This window comes from Strix aluco, chromosome 6 (assembly GCF_031877795.1).
Source record: "Strix aluco isolate bStrAlu1 chromosome 6, bStrAlu1.hap1, whole genome shotgun sequence".
Lineage (NCBI taxonomy): Eukaryota > Metazoa > Chordata > Aves > Strigiformes > Strigidae > Strix > Strix aluco.
In genome coordinates, this window is record NC_133936.1 from 10,623,852 (window position 1) to 10,638,636 (window position 14,785).

Consider the following 14,785-nt stretch of genomic DNA (forward strand, 5'->3'; position numbering starts at 1 on the left):
CCTCAAAATCTAATTTTTTCCAGAGGTTCTCAACTGCACTTTGCCAAATTTCACCCTGACAACCTTTTCCAAATGTATTTGGAAATCCAAATAAAAAGTAGAGAAATACAATCCTTTACTTCGTCATTCTATTCCCTCACTTTTGTGACTTTATTCATCTCACTCTCCAGTGGTCATGGAAAGGACTTTGCTCTACCTAGCACAATATTGTTCTGATCCAAAGCTAGAGCTCCAGAGTACTCTAGTATCTTATTGTTATTATCATTATTATTCATAATTATAACATTAATTTCCAGTGAAACCTGACGTAACAGATCCCTGTCCAGCAACATGACAAACATGTGTCCAGGCACCAGGTCACATCATGGGCACCACCAGGGACGCTGGGGCCCAAGGGAAGACTGGCACCAGGCATTTCTGGGGGAAATGACCTTTCCATCACATTTTCCACAGTTCCCTGCTGTCTGCCCCTATTTCCCTGCCACTGCAGGACTTTGTGTCAGGGCCCTGAGGGCACTCATAGGCCTTAATGGCCGAGGGATTAGTGTGACAGGTTATGTTGCCCCTTTTTTCCCCTTTTGCCGATGAAAGGAGACTGCCCTGGCAATAGCCTCTTACCAAGACATTTGTATGCACTCTTTCTTGGAATTGGCACCTAACAAGGTCTTGGTTTAACTTAACCACCAGTTCTATTGCACAGCTCAATGGTTACCCCATGTGCTGTCTGTGATCTCCAAAACAGCTGTATGTTAAACTGGGAAGGCCAAGGTGCTTACAAATGAGCTAGGAAGTATGGGCTATCACACGTGATGGGAAATCTTTTCTTTCCTTACCCTTTCATTATCCTTTCTCATTTTAACAGAAGATTTAAAAAGTACATATATGTTGAATAAAAGGCATGGTGTTATCAAACTATTCATACATAAGTTGTATTACCTTTGATATTACCATCTATGTAACGATCCTGGAGTCAGGAAATGAGTTCTCATCTGTTCCACATCTGTACGACATGAAGATTTCTCTGTGGTGACCTGAAAATGAGAAAGATGGTTCTAAGGACCGAAGCAGACATCATCTCTGCTCCCTGCCACAGGGCTGCTGCCACATCCCTCGATATCTCCCGTATCCAGAGTTGAGACACCACAAGGAAGCTGATGTTGTTTCAGACAATGTCTGAGTCATTCACAGAGTGCTGGTCCCAAGCACATGTGGTGGTGTCACCTTCTAGTGGAGATGGCTGACACCTAGAACAACCTCTCTTTCCAGAGAGGGAGAAGAGTTATGGCAGTCAGCCAACACCAGGGATGGGTATCTGTTGACATCTGTGGTTTGCTACAGTTTCCTTTGCTATCCATGTAACTTGTTCCAAGTATTTTATGAAGCACAAAATACCAACACTAGGGTTTTTCGCCCTTGATATCAAAGGAGCCATACCCAAGCACAGAAGAAATGAAGAGAGAAAAAGGAGAAATGAGGAGAACACTGATAAAAACAGGGAGGAATGCTATATCAAAACACAGTAAGTCAAAGAAGAGACAAACTGCTTATCTGTCCATTCCCAACTCCCTGAAATTTTCCCCATTTTAATGGTGCTTGATCACAAGCTGAGAAGAGATAGACCCTCCAGCTGTGCGGAGACAGCCTTATACCAAAACAGGAGAGAGAAGTATAACCTACTTGCCATTCCTGAACACAGTAAAAAGAAATGGGGAGAGAAAAACTCAGGAACAAACTGCTGGCATTTTGCTTTAGCTTTCTACATAGCAAAATCATCAAGACATGTATTTAATGAGTGTGTGTGCATTATATGCCTCAGGAAACACTGCTGCCATTACACAAGTTAGTTGAAATTTTTATAACTACACAAGTCTGATAAAATACCCTTATTAAAGGGGTATATATAAAGTTAAGGAGAAGATAATGCCATCTAACATTTTCTTATTTTAACATTGCTTCAGGGTGATTTACAGCACTTTAGCAGAAGATGCAAAAGCCGTTCCATGTACATTCACTCAGATTTTTACCTTGATTCTCCTGCAGGAAGCCCTGTGCTCTTTTCTGTGGTCACTCAGAAGACTGAATCAGGACCACAGCACCTTGCAGACAGACCCCCATCAAACTCATCCACACCATTCTCTCCCCACAACCTCCCTCACAGTTAATACCTGCATTTTGTGTTCCCTGGTTTCCTCTGGTGCTGTATCCATTTCCTCTCTCCCATTTCCCTGCAGAGATGGAGCCCATTCCTGCAACCCTTCACCAAGGGAGCACCAGTCAGTCCTGCAATTTTCCATGAAACTCCCGCTTCCAATGCCCCCACAAATCCTAACCGCCTACCTCTCTGTTCGCTCCTGAGAGCCCCTTTCATCAATAGGTTTGCAGAAATACAACCACTAAGAATTTTAGTCAATTGGTACTAATTATAGTTAACTGTAATTAGGGGCACATTCACAGGGGGGAGGTAGGGCTGAAGGAGAAGAAATATAATTCAGTACGCTTTCAACTCTGTACACACACTTAGCTGAGCAGGGTTAATAAGAGCATCAGTCTGGTTCCCAAGCACACAAGAGGTAAATAGAAGCCATTTTTCATGTTTTATTCTGCAGAGTACAGTTTTACCATGGCCCATTTTACAAGTGAGGTAAATGAGTCATAGAAAAAGCAAGTAGCTTGACCAAGGCTTTGCAGTAAGACGTCGGCAACATAGAGCACTGGAGTAACTGCTTTCCAGCCCACTTCATCCTCACGAGAACAAAATCTTGCATTATTTTTATTATTATTATTGCTGTGTAATACCTACCCTCATCTCCAGAACCAGAAATTTTAGACTAAACTGTGGCACAGCTGCGCAACTGAATTTAAATGAATCAATCCCTAATCCCTGATTAGGGGTGCACAGCAAGAAGAAAATATCTGAGAGAAAATAAACTTGTCAGAAACAAAAATATTATTTGCGAGGCTAACATCCTGCATCAACTTACAATTGATAAGATTCAGTAAGCAGCAGTAGAAAAATATTAGAAAGTCTATTAGGAGACACTTAGGTGAATACTGTGTTCCAACCTTTGAAATCCAAGCTGTGCTTTAAGATTGTAACTATCTTTTTGCTCCAGAACAAAAAAATTGAAAGGCACAACTATTAAGCAAGGATAAAGGTTGAGTCATAAGCAAATGTCATGTTATAGATTTACCTACCAACAAGAAGCCAGCAGGGTTCAGGTCACAGGTTAATGAAAGACATCCAAAGGTCATTCAGTGATTATGTGAGAGCATGAGTTTTATAGGGCACGGGGACGACAGACACTGACAGAAGATTTATACCAGAGGTGATGACACTGCTACGAATACTGCTGATAAAAAGAGCCCCAATATCAGACTGAACAGAATGATGAATGGCGCACATGTCTACTCACACTTCTCATTATAAGCTCCTTCACTCATGGTGGCACTTAGCAGCATTTATTTACTGTGGTTTGATGGTACTGAGCAGAAGCACAGTATATCTTATACTTTAAATGTAGACTTGCCATATAAAAATGAAACAAGAGATAAGATTAGACCATTGAATAATTGCCCAGCTTGCCTGCAGAGATTATGTTCACTAGTGCTAACATTATTTTTTCCCTAATGTTCTAGTGTATGAACAGTCCAAGTGAATTAATTTTCTAAGGCAGAAGGTCAAAGGAAAATAACTGATAAGCGTTGTGCCTGCTATAGAATATCACTTTACAATATTCTCGCCTCCTCATTTGTCAGATAGAGAATAAGAGGTAATATAATAAAGGTATATAAACATATTTTTCGTCATGCCATATTTAGTTTTACTTGTCCCAGGTGCTATTTTTCCTTGGGGCTATTGGTAGGAAAAGGATCGGAGAAGTCAGCCAAAAATGTCAAATAAAAAAAAAAAAAAGAATAAACCTTAGGACCAAAACCAAGAAAAACTGAGACCTGATGAATAACATGCACTGCACCAAGAAACTCCTTTTCAGACTGTTATATATTTATCAAACCACTGGAGTGTGAATTTATGAATAAGTCTTATCATCTTTCAGGCAGCAGGCACAATAAAAATTAGAACTACAGAAAATTGTGGGTATTACAAAAGGTTATTTCTATCAATTCATAGGTATCTGTAGATGGGAATGTCACAGAACAAAGTTCTGTATGTCTTTCCACTTGTACCTTCACCCAGAGATGGAGCAGTATTGCATGACGTCATATTTAACATTTAGTTGGACATGGAGCAACATAAATAAATCCCTACTCAACCAAGAGGTGTTGTAAATAGTGTACATAATTTTAAGAGGTGGAGACATGTAACATTCTGAGCATACACTATCATCATTCTCCAAGATAGTTCATTTAGTTACCTTGTGTGTACTGCCATTATTACTACTTCCAAATACAATACAGCTATATTTTATGCTATATCCATCTTGTAGTACCTGAATGTCTCCCATGTAATAGAAAAGGGAGGCAGCCACAGAAATGTATTGTTATTATTATTTCTGTCATTATTATTATGGTCCACATTGCAAGCACCAGTTTCACAGAGGTCATTTGGGTAAGCAAAGGTTTGTTACAACAGAGATTCACAGTCTGGTCCTGGAAATGTTGCAGTGGCTTCTAGATGTCACAATTATGCTATGTCTTGCACTCGCACATAATGAAAAGATGCTGCCTCTCCCAAAGGGCTTCCTATCCCATAGATCTTACCTCCACGAGGTAAAGGCTGGGGTCTGCACAGCTGCACACAAGGTAGGACATCACTTAGAGTGCGAGGCATTTATTCACTGGAGCACTGTGTGTTTCTGTAATAATGCTGTGGTAGGTCTTCCATCTTAAAAAAAGCACACATGAAAGCCCTCCTAGCTGATTGTTGTGGCCAAGTTTTCAAAAAACAATTTCTTGAAAGAAAGCCAGTGCATCCAAGTTACAGCCTCTAGCCACTCTCTAATTAAGGAACAAAATGTTAGCATCTAGAAAGGGGGAGAGTATTTGGAATACTCCTTCCCCAGAGAAGAAATAAGTAATAAATGGGAAAAAAACCCACAACCTACCTGCATTTCAGAAAGAAAGAAATATTTCCTGGGTTACCTTGAAAATCACATATTGATATCTAATATCTGAAGAGCTTCTGAAGGTCCAATTGACCCCCGAGGATAAGGGGCCTCTGATGGACTCCAGAAAACTAGATGTATTTCAGGCAGAAGTTGCTGAAGTGTCATATCTAGTTAATAGAGAGAAGAATTACAGTCGCTTACACTTCTGCTTGACTAGGAGGACTAAGAAGAAATGTAAATGTAAATGTAAATAATACCTCATCCCTGTGCAGCACATGAGACCTATGCACTGTGTAAGCCAAACAGAAACATAAGTGGTGCTGGCTTTGTACCAGGCTTCTGCAACATGGTAAACTCCAACCTGAGTAAAAGAAATGTCTTTTGTTACTATAACAGATAACCTACCAATTCACACCCCTAATATGAGTCACAGACTAGCCATTTTTAGCACTGATTCTCTGTCATCTCTTCCACCTATGCCCAGAGCAGAGGGACATATCTATACTTTTGTTTAAAGGACCTCTCAATTTTCCAATGTTTTTCAAGTACTGCAGAATAATTTACCAAAAATACATTTAACCAGTATTTCCTAACAGCAGGATACTTACTAATCTTTGAGATCTTGGTACCCACTTTCCCCTTTGCAAAAAACAATGTGATCAGTTTTATCTGACAAGGCTTTACACTGGGCTAATCACTAAAAATTAATAGAAATATAACCAGGCCATACCTCCATTAAAATACAGGGCGGGGGGGTACACTCAGACATAGGAAAACCAATGAAAAGGCAGGAGGCAGAATGGTTTTTCTTTAAAGCTCTGTAGTCATCAGTGACATGCTGTCATTCAGCATGTTTTATTGTCCACTTGAATCAAATGAATAGAACGGTCTAATGGAAGCCACAGTGTTTCTGGATAGACAGCATATTTGTTACTGAGGCAGACAATAAAATGTTAGTAAGGCATCTGAAGCGTCTCTGCACCAAATGAGAATGAGATTTCTTATTTATGAATAGGAAAAATAAAACTTGAACAACATTTCATATTTATTATGCAGCAAAAGAGATAGCCAGGGCAACTGAAATTCTGCTTATAGAGCAAATAGAAAATGTATCACTTTTCTAGCATGGCCACAAGAGACCAAGTTTCATCTGAAGATATAAGATGTAAGACCATTGCTGGTTATGACGGTAAGATCACTTTTTCTGAAGCAGCAGAAATTCACTGATGACAAAACATTACTCATTTTGGCCCATGTTCTAGTTACAAGCATGTCAAACTACTTCTGAAGTCTCTAATAATATATAGCTAAAATTTCATAACTAGAATAAAACATGATCTTTATTCTGCTGCACCACAAATGCTGGAAAATATTGAGCTAAGAGTCAAGAAACTGTATAAGTAGATTACTCTCAAAAAGACTGGTGCATGAAATTCCCTTATTTCTTATAATGTCTTTGGCAACTGACACATGGCTTTGAATTTATTTGGAATGGAAGATCTTCATATGACTCTGAAGAAGCACATTTGAGAAAATGGCAGTGAACTGCTGAGAAGCTGGTGCCCTTTCCCAAACTAATTATGTTATTTAGAGTCCAGTGTCTACCCTGGAGATCCAAACTCAAAACAAAGTAATTATCAGATAATCTAATCTGCTGGATTTAGATCAAATCCTGTAAGAACTGATTGCTAATTATATGTATATGCATGTATATATGTATGCATCTGTATGGACAATATTTTTACTTTAACACACTCTATAAATTCAATTAATTTAGTTCTTGAAAAAGCTTTCTTCCAAAAAAAGCCAGAGAAAAAAGTATTGTGACAACAGCCATAAATCCACAGCAGAAGGTCCGCTGGGTACATAGCACAGGGCACAAGTCGTAATATTTTTCTGTATTTAAAGTATTTGCGTTCACTTTGGGTACGTGTGTTTATCTTTATGCAAGTCCTGGCCTGCTCAGAGTACTTCAATTCCTGGGTAATGGAAATACCATCAGAAGCCTGAATCTCATCATCTTTTTTCATAAATGAATCACTGGAGCAAAAAGAAGAAATAAAAAACACCTACAAAAACCCACTAGGAACAATCCAAACACAAACACAATACTGAGATTTTATTTGTCTCTCTGCAATGTGAAGGCCAAATTCTTCACTGGGGTAAATTTACAATGCCAGCAGAAATTCAGGTCCAAAATGTATAGCCTAGGAGTAAAGGGGTATGACAAAATTCAGGAGCCGGTTTAGGCTGGTTGTAGTTCAGTGATCCATATCAGCAATGCAGCTGGGTACATATTTTTCAGGACATGTAAAATCCTATGTACCTTAGTTCAACCTGTGTGTAATAATTCTACTAAGAGAGGTAAGAATTAAAAAATCTTCTTCATTAAACCTTAAAAAAAAATGAAGAATAAAAGATAACTAATTCTGTTAACAGATCCATTTGCCGTCACATTAAAACGTTCTGGTTATAACATCACATCTTAGACAACATGGCTAAACCTCCGCTTTCATCAGAAAAGGACAAGTTGAATCAGTAGCCCAGAAACCCAGGACAGCCCAACAACTCTTTGCTGACACTAACTGGTGGGCCACTATAGAAAATTCTTTAGGCAATTCTTTGTATTTTCACAAAGATTATAGCCAAAGCAGTAAAGTAATAAGGAAAGAGGAGAAGGGTTTCAATCTTCAAGGCTTGAAAACTCAACAATACAAATTCCATTTATGTTATTTCCTATTATGTTCTGTCTTCTTTCCTTCTCCAGCATATGGCTCTCCAGCATTTCCTCTATGATTCTGTGACTCAAGAAAAGATAGTAGTGCTGACTCAGACAAGTATTAATCCTTCTTGTCTTTTTATAGCTTCAGGGAAGGTTACGTGGAGTTGGTTGCTAGTGATAGCTCCATTTATCCTCTTGTTCCTTGCACAAACAGGTTGCCAAACACCAGCCTTCACTTTTTTCTTGCCAAGCTTGCTGAGGCTGCATGTCATGTGCTAGGAGGGTTCCCAGGAGAGCACTGGTTCTTGCTGCAGGTGCCTGGATTTGGGTCACAACAACTCCATGCAATGCTACAGGCTTGAGGAAGTGTGGCTGGAAAGCTGCCCAGTGGAAAAGGACCTGTGGGTGCTGGTCAACAACCGGCTCAGTATGAGCCAGCAGTGTGCCCAGGTGGCTAAGAAGGTCAGTAGCATCCTGGCTTGTATCGGAAATAGTGTGGCCATCAGGGACAGGGAAGGGATTGTCCCCCTGTACTCAGCACTGGTGAGGCTGCACCTCGAATACTGTGTTCAGGTTTGGGCCCCTCACTAAGAGAAAGACTCTGAGATGCTGGAGTGTGTCCAGAGAAGGGCAACGAAGCTGGTGCAGGGTCTGGAGCACATGTCATACGAGGAACAGCTGAGGGAACTGGGGGGGGTTTAGTCTGGAGAAGAGGAGGCTCAGGGGACACCTCATCGCCCTCTACAGCTACCTGAAAGGACGGGGTAGCGAGGTGGGCGTCAGTCTCTTCTCCCAAGTAACAAGCCATAGGAAAAGAAATGGCTTCAAGTTGCACCAGGGGAGGTTTAGACTGGGTATTAGGAAAAATATCTTTACTGAAAGTGTTGTCAAGCACTGGAACAGGCTGCCCAGGGAAGTGGCTGAGTCACCATCCCTGGAGGTATTTAAAAGACATGTATATGTGGTGCTTAGGGACATGGCTTAGTGGTGGGCTTGGCAGTGCTGGGTTAACAGCTGGATTTGATGATCTTAAAGGTTTTTTCCAACCTAAAAGATTCTGTGATTCTATGATTGCAACCTGCCTCTTGCTCTAGGACTTGGCATTGCAGGCAGTGGGTGAGCCACCTACCTGGTGCTCAGCACTTGCTGGAGATCATGGCATGGAGCTGCCAGCACAGGGATTTCTGGCTGCTCTGGTGTAAAATAACCAGGATGGGCTAAAAGAGTGTCATGAATATAGGGTGAGACTCAAGAGCACTACGCCACTGACCTCTCTCCTTTCTCAGGCTCTGACAGCCCATTAAGACCAGTATCAGATGGGATGTTTAATTGTTTGAAATTGTAGAGATTCAGAGACTAATTGGCTAACCCAGGGTGTGTAATGCTGTTCTAGATGCCCTGGAGTGTCCCTCCCCAGCCTCAGCTGCAGGCTCAGGAAGGTAAGGGTCTTACACGTGGCTGTCACATCCCCAGCTCCAGGCAGGTGCCCTGGGTGCCTTAAAGTGTTTCTAAGATAGATGCTGAATCCTATGTTTAGGCACCTGAATCACTTACTGACTGTCAAAAGCAACTAAGGCTGATGGAATATATTTCATTAAAACTGCTTTTAATGGAAAATTGTGTTTCTAAGTGAGCTCTTGGTTTCTTTATTTTTGTATTTTGCACTGTGTGCTTTCTTAGGGAAAGGTCAAATTTGAGAGGAAGTTGAATGCTGCAAAATGGAAATATTTGTTGGAAACGAGAACTTCTGGTATTTGAATTGTCACTGTAAATTTGCAGATTTCCGTTGCCTAAGAGAAATAGACGTTTTTCAAACTGCTCTGTAATATGTCCTTCCCAGCAATGTCAATGCCAGCAGTGATTGCTGTTCGACACAGCCATGCCTGAGACTCACTGCAACACAAACATTCCAACGCTGACCCAGATAACCTGTGCTGTTGAACAAATTACACAGGGTAACATCGTTATCTCCTTATTCTGAGGCCTAAAAGTTAGTTGTCTATGAAGTTTGGCATCTTTTCCATCTGCAACAGGTGAAGAAACAGCCTTCTCCAGAAGACAATTTTTTAAACTTAACATAGATACATCAAGTGATCAGAAGGATCACTCCGTATGTGCTATTTCTCTCTACCACCTGAAGAGGAATCTGCTACTCTCTCTAGACTGTAAACTCTACAGGAGTAGAGCGGTTTGCACTCTGTATTTGTACAGTGAATAGCAAAAGAGGGGTGTGTTATTGCCCTATCTCAAAATAAGCTAAAATGAGTTGCTGACATTTTTTTTTAGGCATAAATGTAAGGTCTGTATCTCTACAAATATAATGCCAACTGGAGTAAGTTCAGTCAACAGTATTGCCAAATGCAATTGGCATTCCAATTGCTTGCTGATGACTACATGGCAAGCCTTGTGATACTGGGTAGAAGCTTTTCAAATGCAGTTGCTAGAATTTTTTCCTTCCTTGTGGATCTGAGATGCCACAAATGGAATGAAAGAGAGAGAGGGGAAGGAGGAAGGAAGGGAGGGAGGGAGGGAGGGAGGGAGGGAGGGAGGGAGGGAGGGAGGAAGGAAGGAAGGAAGGAAGGAAGGAAGGAAGGAAGGAAGGAAGGAAGGAAGGAAGGAAGGAAGGAAGGAAGGAAGGAAGGAAGGAAGGAAGGAAGGAAGGAAGGAAGGAAGGAAGGAAGGAAGGAAGGAAGGAAGGAAATAAATCTGAATTTCATGGCTGCAGAGAAATTGTGAACCTCCAAACCTTACATATATTAATAAACCACTTCCTTCTATCTTCAAAGACACATATATTTAAAATATTTTCAATTGAGTTCAGAAAATATTTTGACTTCTTGTGCAAGGCTACTTTCCTTCTCAGACACTGCAGTTTTTCTGTTTGCATTTCTTATGCCATTCTTCTCATCTACTCAGCCATCTATTTTTAGCTTGATTTCACATGAATTTCCTTCCTGCCCTTTTTGCATATACTTGTTCATCTGCACTGACCTTATTTTGACTCTTAGCAAGTGACACACTTATGACACATGCACACACACCTAGGACTGGAATGCATTCATATCATTCTCTGTGTACCTTCAGGCTCCATACTGTCCTTGCTTCCCACCAGAAGTTATCACAGAAAAAAATATGCCCCAATGAAGCTCAGTGTCCCAGCTATTTAGTCTGGCTACTGAATCTAGATGTTGTATGGAGCTATAAAAATACGGTAGGAAGACTTTAATTTCTAAATCCCATATTTGGATGTATTCTAACATGATGCTGATTACCTTGCATTTCCAATATCTTAGTTAAATGTCATGGTCCTTCAGTACTACAGCTGTTTGTGGCTCTTTGGCATGTGATGCAACAAGGTTATCTTGGCAAACTTCTGACTGGGCTGGACTCCATATCTCAGAAACCACGACCATGGTTGGCAGTGTTTACTCCCTAGGTAACTATTTTAGCAAGTACTGAATGAGTATGGAAACTAGATCAGGGCTGAGCCACACTGGCAGAGTGATATAGGGAAAGTCATGCTGCATCTGTCTATGCAGCACCTTTCAGTAAATAAATAAAGGACTTTAGCCTCTGGAGCTGACAACCCAGCATCTTTTGCAGCTGGCTAAATAAATAAACAAAAATGCCTTTATATCAGCCCTAGAATTGTGTATCCTGTTGCTAACCTGAGATAAGCACAAGCCCTTTTCATATGTAAGAATGCATGTGATCTGACGGTTTCACATTGCTACTGTCTCTTTTGCCTTTCCCCTCTAAAATGCCAACCCTATTGGAAAATCAATTTTACAGAACTTATCCAGTGCACACTATGCTCTTGCCAAGACCCCAGACTTGTTCACAATACGCTGCCTCTTTGTGCCTAACAAGCTTCCCATATGTTGCAGGACTGGTCAGCCATGCTGATCTTTGCCTGTGACCCAGATGTGTGCTAACTAGGATGGTTACTATGCCTTCTTTTGCAGATAATAAAAGAGACAAGACAGCAGCCTCAGCTGGTGCAATAAAAGGCATTTGTGGAAAATGTGCCCAGTTCTATAATTCTTCATTTCTGAAGACCTTCCAGAAGCCTTCTGTATGTGTGGAAGCGTTCCAAGAGGGCTTTGAAGGAGATTTATATTCCTGAAGAATATGTTGATAAAGAAAATTCTGTAATTTACAATTTTTTTTTTACAATACTAGCTAAAAGCCCCAAATAACAGCAGTACTTGATGTAGTTGTCTGGAATGTGGAATGAGGAAAGGACAGGCACTCCCTGTTGCGAAAGTGCTGTTGGTCATCAGCCACCGTTCAGCACAGTTCACAAACAGGTTTCTTCAGAACTCCTGCTAAAGTATGCCGTAAATCTTCAGGATCTGTAGACTGTGCTTGAAGAGCTCTGCTGACATTCAATCATACACCTAACAGAAAGCCAACTTGGCCTAATCCCCAAGAACCAGGCTCCTACCCAGATGGTCTTCTTACACTGGATGCACTCTGTGGTTGCCCCGCTACTCCACGCAGTAAAGGCATGCTTAGGGAAAGAACAGTAACTTTGGCTTGATATTGTCCTTATCTGTAAAAACTCCGGAAATCCTATCAGGAATCAGCTCCAGACTTCGACATAAGGTTTTTTTCTTGTCATAGGTATAGGCTTTTCCCAAGGGACACATGCATATAGTTTCAGAAACACCTGGTCATTTTATTATGGATCACCTCAGAAAGACTCAGGTTAGGTTTTTCTACCTACTCTCTTACTGTCTCTCTCTTTTTCTTATCCATCCACCCACTCATTGTCTTCTCACCCTTCCTTTATTGTCCTGATATGGACACACCTTCAGCTATGCTGACGAGCCTTGGCTCATTAAACCCCTGTATCGGGCAGCTATGAAGGCCTTTACTAAATACAACTTTTAAAAAGCAACTGTTACGGACATGAGAGCAATTCCACTTTTTCTATAAGTATGTGGCTGCTCTAGGCTCCTTTGCTTTGTATGAAAATTGATGAGTTTTTCATTGCCAGATTTATCATATCCAGAGCAATATTTATGTCCCAAAACTAAATCCAGAATATTCTGTATTGTCTTGTTCTGCAGCCAGTGCAATGAAACAACTCCGTGTTGCTTTCCAAAAAAAGATGCTTCATAGCAATTCCAGTCAAAGCTGGAGCAAGTGACATTTCTCTGCAGGTCATATGTCTGTCTCCTTTGTCTGCAAAACTATTTGCTGATGTATTTATTTTGGCAATTTCCAATTCAGATATGTTTTTGTACACTCTTTCTTCATGCTCCTCCCATGTTTGTGCAACAGGACATTGTACCCTCTAGGATAACGAGATGGGTGTAAGGACCAAGTCTTAGGCTGGTGTAAATTGGCAATGCCAATAAAGTCCTTGGAGTTGCACTGATTTACACCAACACTGGATATTTATTTTCTCAGATACTAGCCTTAATACCCCTCTACTAATATAGCTGATATTTCTCATATGAGCTGTTTATTTCTCATATGAGCAGTTTGTTGTTAATTTTATAGTACCAAACACAGCAACAGACCTGATTATAACTAATCCAAATTTATTTATAGGCAAATCATTACCTGACTATATAGATACGTGTCTAGAGAAGGAAAGATCCAGCAATCATTTAGCATCTCCATCTACTTATGCCACACTTCCCTCTAATGCACACACTATATGTTCACAAAGTTTCTGCTTTCAGGCTTTCTGATGGTCCTGGTCTTTAAGGCATAAAGAGATACAGTACTTTGCCTCATGCATGTGGTTGGCCAAAGGCATTTATCTGACATAAGGGAAAGCTATTTTATTTGATTAAAAACCTCTTTTTTTCTTCTTTCTCAATCCAAAATTTGGGGTTCAAGTACAGCAAAGTAACTATCTAAACCACAGACAGGGCAAGCAGCTCAGTAGGAATTACTGAGAATGAAAAGACTTAGTTTCTCCATGACGAAAACCAAAGTGGAATGATTTGAAAATTCATTTATTGCTTATCTAAACCACAATGGGTTTCTGCTGCTGTAAATCTCTCCCTTTTCCATTCTTAGTATGTCTATTATAGACCCATATACTCTCCTCCGAGTTTATACATGTGACACTGTTGTTCACAACATACCAGCACAAAGAAACCACAGTTATCACTAAAGATACCACTATAGTAAATACAGTTACAAATTCCATCCTATCCAATTGCTGTTCTGGGAACTGTAATAGGAGCAGCACTGAATCACTGCAGACCTCGTAATATGGAAAGCTCTATCAAAGATTTTGCAATGAAATACTGACGGGGGAATGCAATGTGCAAATATTTTAAATAAATTGTATTCATTATCAGTGAAATAAGGAAAAATTCATTAATAATGTTATAGTGAATATAGGATATATAAATGAATATAACAGCATTATTCTCCTATACCACTCCCCACATATATACAATAAATAGTATTTTTTTTATTATGATGCCTTTACTACTCGTTAAGACAGGTTAAAGCAAATTGTTTTCTGCTTCACATTGTACCTTCTCCCAGAGCGGCCCCAGACTGGTGATGAAAACGTGGCTTCTGGAGTAATGAGCTGTGTCATTTTTCCCCAATCAATAAAGTTAAGCACATGTGGAAGTCCTTGCAGAATCAGGTGCTCAGGAAAGCCGGAGCCAGGCTGTCAGTTTGAGCTGGGAAAGAGATATTTCTCATCTTCCCGTTTTCTCTGGCTGAAACGTGTACCGTCACACAGCTCTCCATCGCTAAACCCGACTCAGCTGGAAGCCTAAGCACGGTCCAGAAAGCCTAACGGCCTATGTATTAATTTTTTATTATTTTGGTAACAAACCCCTTTCCAAAGGGCGACCTCCTGCTGAAGTTTCTGTGAGTGACTCCATCTACTCCGCACGCACGGCGGTTCCGACCAGCGCGTTTCCCGGCTCCCGCGGGCCGGGCCGCCCTCAGGGGACGCGGGCCGGCCCTCCCGGCGGGCCAGGGCAGGCCCCGCTCCGCTCCGCGCCCGGCC

General features: G+C 40.8%; 1 long non-coding RNA gene across 1 annotated transcript in view; it reads right to left on the minus strand.

The window, feature by feature from the left end:
- The window catches only part of LOC141924918 (uncharacterized), a 34,947-nt gene extending 20,173 nt beyond the window's left edge, over nt 1-14,774 (minus strand). Inside the window, exons 1-2 of the long non-coding RNA XR_012623703.1 lie at nt 14,298-14,774; nt 937-1,031 (exon numbers count right to left, since the gene is read on the minus strand). This is a non-coding gene — a long non-coding RNA (uncharacterized LOC141924918). The remainder of the gene's footprint in view (nt 1-936; nt 1,032-14,297) is intronic.
- Nucleotides 14,775-14,785: the final 11 nt, after the last annotated feature.